Below are 8,057 nucleotides of genomic sequence, written 5' to 3'. Positions count from 1 at the left end.
ATCGTACTGCACAAAGGAGATCATTTGGTCCATCGTACATACGTTAGCTCTTTGCAAAGGGCATTCAATTAGTTCCACATGGCTGCTCTTTCCCCATAGCCTTTTCCTTTTAACAGTATTTATTCAACTCCTATAAATGCAAGTTATTTTTTCAGATAATCTATCTGAAGATATAGCTGGAATGTATAACAAAGGAAAAATCTATCATTCTAAGATATGTGGGGAAATGTAGAAATGCGTGAATTGATGCGACTTGGTAGCTAGTACGAGGAAAGCTAAGGGGCAGTGGTGGAATAATAATAATGCCATTGGATTGGTAATCCAGCAGTCCAGGCTAATGCTCTGGAAAGTGGTTCAAATCTGACCACAGCAGCTGGTGGGATTTGAATTCAGTTAATAAACTGGGAATGCAGAAATGGTGACCATGAAACCATCCAGATCACTCATGTCCTTTAGGGGAGGAAATCTGCCGTCCTTACATCTAAACCAGACAAGGTGACTCCTGACACACAACAATGTGGTCAGCTCTTAATTGTCCTCTGAAAGGACAAAGCAAGCCACTCAGTTCCAAGGGAAATTAGGGATGGGTAACATATTGTGGCTTTGCTAGTAATATTCATTCATATTCTGTGGATGAAAGAAAAAATTGAACCCCAAATAGTATAATTTAAAGATGAGGCAAAAAAAGAGACCTGGGGGCTGTTTGTGCAAAAATCACAGAAGGTGGCAGGACAAGTTCACAAAGAGGTTAATGAACGATATGGGACCCTGGGTTTATATGTACAATGCAAATGCCAATAAGTTGTGCTAAGCCTAGATAGAGGGTTCTAGTTCAAGTCCAGCTGAAGTTATAAGTCAACTTCTGAGCCTCAGAGAGGAGGCAGGAGAGATTTACTTGAATATTTCCAGAGATGAGGGATTACATTTTTGTGGTAAGATTGAAGAAGCTGGAGTTGATCTAACAGAGGAGAAGACCAAGAAAAGATGAGGTAGATTTGTTTAAAATCATGATGGATTTAGTTAAAGTAAAGTGAAATGGTTTCCAATGGTTGAAGGGTCAGTAAAGAGAGGGCACAGATTTTAGTAATTGGTGAAAGAAGCAGGATTGAAATTTAGCAAAATTTATCACCAAATGGTTTGAATTTGGAATTCAATGCCTGATAGCATGGCAGATTAGATTAATTCAATTCTCCCTCTAAATTTTGGCAGTGTATATGTACGTGAGCAGTCTCTTGAAGAGCAGAGCTTGTCAGTGATCTATGTGGAACATTTCATGATTGCTGAGGAACCGCTTTCTTGCATTTATTCCCTAAACAGAGTCTTACTGGGGTGCCTGTGCTTGCGAAAGTGTGGCATTTCCTCAATGACTGCTCTGAAAGAAAGGTGGTACAGTCATGGCATTAGTTCTGATGAAACTCACAGAAAACTAGTGCCACCTGCTGATACAGGCCTCAATGACAGCCTTTATAGTCAAAGCATATGTAGTGTCGTGCGCCAGGAAGGTTGTGAAAACAACTCCTGAGCTGCTGTGGGTTAATGGTTCAAGTATCCTAGAATCATAAACCATAGACTGACGCTGCACAGAAGGCAGCCATTCGGCCCATTGTGCATGTTGTGGCTCTTTGTTGGAGCTTTACAAAGAATCCCACTCCTCTGCTCTTTACCATTGCCCTACACACACACACACACACACACACACACACACACACACACACACACACACACACACACACACACACACACACACACCCTTTAGATATATATCCAATTCTATTACAATTGAATCTGCTCCCTTTTAAGATGGTGCATTTCCAATTGACTCTCTGCAACAGGTTTGTCATTCTGCCCCCACTTATTTTGCTATATGTCAAGCACGGATTCTTACTCTGTGTGAAATGAAAAGCTGCAGCAGATACCCTGCTGAATCACTGAGTCAGACGAGTTTGGGTTCAAACCTCATTCCCAAGACTAGAGTATTTAATCTAAGCCAGTATTCCTCAAACTTTTCCAGCCGCAGAACCCAGTTTGGGAACCCCTGACATTCCAGTACAGTATTGGAGGAGTGCTGCACTGTCAGACAGGGGCATGTTGTCACAATCTTGCCACCCGCTCATGCCATGCCTCCCATTGCAGTGAAGATGGAGATTTTGATGACAAACCAAATCTCCGTTCACAACAGTAGGATGGGAAAATCCTGCTGGCGTGAATGGTTGGGGAATTCCAGGCTGCTGTCTTTTAGATGGCGTGTTAAAGTAAGGTACCATCTTCCTTTACAGATGGATTTGAAAGATCCTGTATTGTTTTGTGCAGAAGGCCAGGACAGTTTTCCACCTCTTAAAATGTCCTCCAAATCTACAACCCTCCAAGACTCCTGTGTTCCTTTTATCCTGTCCTCATACATTCCCAATCTTAATCACTGTACCACTGGTGGTTGTGTCTTCAGCTGCTGAGAACTGAGCTTTGGAATTCCCTCCCTATACCTTTGGGCCACTCTAGCTATCCTTCTTCCTTTGAGATACTCCTTAAAACCTACCTTTTGGACCCAACTTTTAGTCATTTGCCCTAATGTCTCCTTTTATGACTGTGGAACACCTTTGGATGTTTGCTTACAGTTAATGCAGCATATCTTGAGGAGGCAGTTTAATGCCTCGCCTGAACACAGTGCGTCTGACAGTGCAGCACCCACTCAGTACTGAACCGGAGTGTCAGCGTTGGTGATGTCCTCCTGCAACTGAAATGTGATTCACGCAGGCACAGAGAGTGCTGCTGAGCAAGGCAACTTATAAATGCTAGCTTTTGTTGGGGTTCTCAAAGTGTCTCAACCAATATGGATTGGGAAAGTTCTCCCCAGTGCCCTGGCTAATGTTTGTCTCTTGCCCAGCATCACAAAGGCAGCTTGTCTGATCATTGTTACATTGCTGCTTGTGGGATGTTGTTGTGCATAAATTAATGACTGCATTTCACTTCATTGTTTTTATTTATTCGTGGGACTGGGCATCGCTGGCTGGCCAGCCTTTATTGCCCATCCCTAGTTACCCTTGAGAAGGTGCTGGTGAGCTACCTTGAATTGCTGCAGTCCAGGTGCTGTGGGTTGACTCACTGTGCTGCTGGGGACGAAATTCCAGGATTTTGACCCAGTGACTGCAAAGGAACGGCAATTTATTTCCAAGTCAGGACGGTGAGTGGTTTGGAGGGGGACTTGCAGGTGGTGGTGTTCCCACGTATCTGCTGCCCTTGTCCTTCTAGATGGTCGTGAGTTTGGAAGGCACTGTCTAAGGATCTTTAGTGAATTGTTGCAGTGCATCTTGTAGATAGTACACACTGCTGTTACTGAGTGTCGGTGGTGGAGGGAGTGGATGTTTGTGGATGTGGTGCCAATCAAGTAGGCTGTTTTGACTTGGATGGTGTCAAGTTTCTTGAGTGTTGTTGGAGCTGCACCCATCCAGACAAGTGGGGAGTACTCCATCACACTTCTGACTTGTGCCCTGTAGGTGGTGGACAGGCTTTGGGGAGTCAGGTGGTGAGTCCTGGCCTATTCCTAGCCTCTGACCTGCTCTTGTAGACACTGCATTTATGTGGCAAGTCCAATGGATTTTCTGGAAAATGATAACCCCACGGATGTTGACAGTGGGAGATTCAGTGATGGTAACACCACTGAATGTCAAGTGGCAGTGGTTAGTGTCTCTAATTGGTGATGGTTATTGCCTGGCATTTGTGTGGCACAAATGTTACTTGCCACTTGTCAGCCCAAGCCTGGATATTGTATGGATCTTGTTGTATTTGAACATGAACTGCTTCGGTATCTGAGGAGTTGCTTAATATTGTGCAATCATCAGCGAACATCCCTGTTTCTGTTTGATAGACGGAAGGTCATTGATGAAGCAGCTGAAGATAGTTGGGTCTAGGACACTATCCTAAGGGACTGCTGCAGAGATGTCCTGGAGCTGAGATGATTGACCCTCTACAACCGCAACCATCATCCTGAGTACCAGGTATGACTCCAACCAGTAGAGTGTTTGTCCCCTGATATCCATTGATTCCAGTTTTAGTAGGACTCTTTAACACCACACTCAGTTGAATGCAACCTTGACGTCAAGGACTGTCACTTTCGCCTCACTTCTGGAATTCAGCCCTTTCATCCATATTTGAACCAGGCTGTCATGAGGTCAGGAGCTGAGTGACTTTGACAAAAGCCAAAGTAGGCATCACTGAATAAGTTATTGCTGAACAGGTGCTGCTTGATAGCACTGTTGATGATCCCTTCTACTACTTTACTGATGATTGAGGGCAGACTGGGCGGGTATTGACCAGGTTGGATTTGTCCTGCTTTTTGTGTACGGGACATACCTGGGCAATTTTCCATATTGTCAAGTAGATGTCAGTGTGTAACTATACTGGGAGAGCTGCAAGTTCTGGAGCACAAGCCTTCAGTACTATTGCCAGAATGTTATCAGGGCCCATTGCCTTTGCAGTACCCAGTAACTCCAAGTGTTTCTTTATATCTTGTGGAATGAATCAAATTGGCTGGAGACTGGCATCTGAGATGCTGGGGACCATTGGAGGAGATTGAGATGGATCATCCACTTGGCAATTCTGGCTGAAGATTGTTGCAATTTTTTTCAGCATTATCATCTGCACTGATGTGCTGGGCTCCTCCATCATTGAGGATGGGGATATTTGTGAAGCCTCCTGCTCCAGTGAGTTGTTTAATTGTCCACCACCATTCACGACTGGATATGGAAGGACTGCAGAGCTTAGCTCTGATCGTAGGTTGTGGGATCACTTAGCTCTGTCTATCACATGCTGTTTATGCTGTTTGGCATGCAGGTAGTCTTAGCCATAGAAAGCCTGCAGTACAGAACAAGGCCATTCAGCCCATCGAGTCTGCACCAACCACGATCCCACCCAGGCCCTACCTCCATATCCGTATACATTTTACCCACTAATCCTCTAACCTATGTATCTACAGTCAATTTTTAGTAAGGCCAATCAACCTAACCTGCACGTTTTTGGACTGTGGGAAGAAACTGGAGCACCTGGAGGAAACCCACACAGACAGGAAGAGACTGTGCAGACTCCACACAGACAGTGACCCAAGCCAGGAATCGAACCCAGGTCCCTGGAGCTGTGAAGCAGCAGTGCTAACCACTGTGCTACTGTGTTGCCTGCTTGTTTGGTAGCTTCACCAGGTTGACAGCTTATTTTTAGGTATGCGTGGTGCAGTTCCTGGCATGTCCTCCTGCACTCTCCATTGAACTATTGCAGCAACAATTCCGCTTTGAGGATACCTTATTGGCTGTGGGTGATGATGGAGTCACAGTGTTAATGTCATGCAGGTGAGCTGACTCTTACAGGAACAGGAGTAGGCTATTCAGCCCATCGAGCCTATTCTGCCATTCAATGAGATCATGGTTGATTTGTGTCTATGTACCTGCCTTTGGCCCTTAGTAGGTTTACTGAACAAAAATTTATTTGTCTCTGATTTAAGATTAGCAACTGATCTAGAATCAATTGCCATTTGTGGAAGAGAGGTCCAAACTTTATCACCCTTTATTTAAATGTTTTTTTGAGTTTAACACCATAAGGATTCAAAACTGATCAGATCGGATCTTGTGCTCAATGTGAATGAGCTGCTCCTATACTGAGTACCACTCACCAATGGAATAACCTTGACAATGAAACAGAAAACGCTGGGAAAACTCAGCAGTTCTGACAGCATCTACAGAGGGAAAATAGAGTCAACATTTCAAGCCAAGATGACACTTTGTCAGAGCCCTTTTTTTAAACTAATGGCAATAAGATCTTCACCCTCCAACGTAATCTTCCCATCAGACAACTGAAGTGGTGTGAATTTGGCTCTGATTCAGTTCACATAATGTCATTCTACCTCTCCTGCACCAGTTGACCTATTTTCGTCCTGGCTGTCAGACTCCACCACAACCAAAGGAAATCCTATAACACGGATTGTGGTCTCACAGAGGAACAGGTTTTTCATTCTTTTCTCTTTTCCTGTCACGTTTTCTTACCACCGCCTTTCTGCAAAGAATGATTTTCACCAACAAAGAGCTGATCTTTCCTTTGCGTCTCACCCATGTTGCTGGGCTTGATGTTTGTGCCTAGAGAGAGTTTTGTGAGCAACTCTGTGGAGAGAACTGTGGGCACAGACCTGTCCAGAACAAGGGAATATAAATATAAAATAGTCATCAACACATCAAATAAAGCATTTGCGAGGAATTTATTTACAGAGTGACATTTGGATCATCAGGAGGCTTGTGAGTATAAAACACCAGCAGAAACTATTTGGACCAAATGGCCTGCTTCTGCGCTGTAAACTTCTTTGCAATTCGACATAATATTTTTCCTTCGACCAGTATCATTAAAGCACAGCATTTTCTCATTTTTGGGAGTTTGCTGTGTGCCAGTTGGCTATGAGCTTTCCCACGTTGTAACAATGACCACATTTCCGGCAGTACATCTTGGCTGTAGAGTGATGTGAAACATCCTGAATGGGTCATAGGCTCAATATAAATGTTGGCGTCTCTTTCTTTTAAAGCCTAAACTAACCAATGACCTTCAGATTTCCTCAGCTGTGTTCAGAGCAACAAGATGAAATCAAGTTAGGAAGGTATAATATTGAGTAATATAATATTGAGGAACCCCAGTTCATTGATCCCTCTCGAGCTGTGACTTGTCCTCTGATGGTTCAGTATTGGTTGACACCCCTAGTGAAATATTATCCTGTACAGGGGGTATTCTGGTTTGATTCCCAATCTCTGTAAATTGATATATCACAGCTGAACAGCTATTGGAGTGACTACACTTGCCCTCCACCTTGCATGAGGTTGGGGAAGAGTCAAGCATTGTATCAAGCATTATATCCTTTTCTGACTCAACTTCTAATGAGCCCTCGCTATGGAGTTTGTGAACTTGGATATTACATGAGAATCATGATGTGGGGATGCCGGCGTTGGAGGTAAACACACTGGCTTTTGTTACCAAATAAACCTGTTGGACTTTAACCTGGTGTTGTGAGACTTCTTACCTTGCATTTTCATGCAATACAGTATGTTCTGACTATGATGCCTTCCATGACAGAATTGCTAAATCAATCTAATTTCTAGTGTGTCTCAAAGAATTGGCGAGTCTCTGGTGTCTATGGAATTGGATCTCCGCGTAAGAAGTTACATTATAGTTTTTCCCATGCCGCCAGGAAACCTGTGGCGAGGGTAAGCCATCAGCAGGACCAGAAGATCCCACCAGCGTGAACTGCCTGAAAGCCATAGTCTTTCAGGTTAGATATTGAATCAAGGTGCAGTTTGCCCCATGTGATAGATGTAAAAAATCCCTTACCAATACATTTATCCTTCAATCAAAATCACAAAACAGGGTATTGAGCCATTACTAGATTGCTGCTTGTGGGATCTTGCTGTGTGCAAATTAGCTGCTGCATTTCCTACATTACACCAGTGACCACACTTCAAAGTGCCTCATTGGCTGTAATGTGTTTTGGGATGTTGGGTAGTTGTGAAGCTAGATCAATGCTAGCTCTTTCTTTGTGGAGAGCGGCAGACATTTTGTGTGCAGGTAAATGAGCAGTGAGAGGTTTTGATGAGATTGCTTTTGGGCGAAATGTTAGTCAGCGGCTGTGAAGAATTTTCAGCAGAGGAATCGATAAAATGAGAGGAACTCCAAATTTGTGTTTTTAGAAGTTCCAATTGTTAGATTCTGTGCGACTCATTTCCGTGTGTTCAGTTGGTAGCTCCTCACTTTCACCAGTGCTTATTTTTTAAAGCTGCGAATGACCCCTCTTTTGTCAACCATTTGGTAATTTGTCAATCTGCAGGGACTGGATTGAATAACAGCTAATTTGCTTGCTCAGCAACAGAGCAATTTCCCTTTTTTTTTGAGGTAAAAATAACACCATGTTCGTGACAGTCTTGATGCCGTGCAGAAGGAATGGGATTCCTGTTTCATTGCCTAAAGGGTGACAGCTTTGACTTAAACTGGCAAAATTCTTCCTCCTCGCAAGGAAGTCAAGTGATTGACAATCACACATT

Source organism: Carcharhinus amblyrhynchos, chromosome 13, assembly GCF_965287045.1.
Source record: "Carcharhinus amblyrhynchos chromosome 13, sCarAmb.v2.hapA, whole genome shotgun sequence".
NCBI lineage: Eukaryota > Metazoa > Chordata > Chondrichthyes > Carcharhiniformes > Carcharhinidae > Carcharhinus > Carcharhinus amblyrhynchos.
This window is presented reverse-complemented; position numbering follows the sequence as displayed.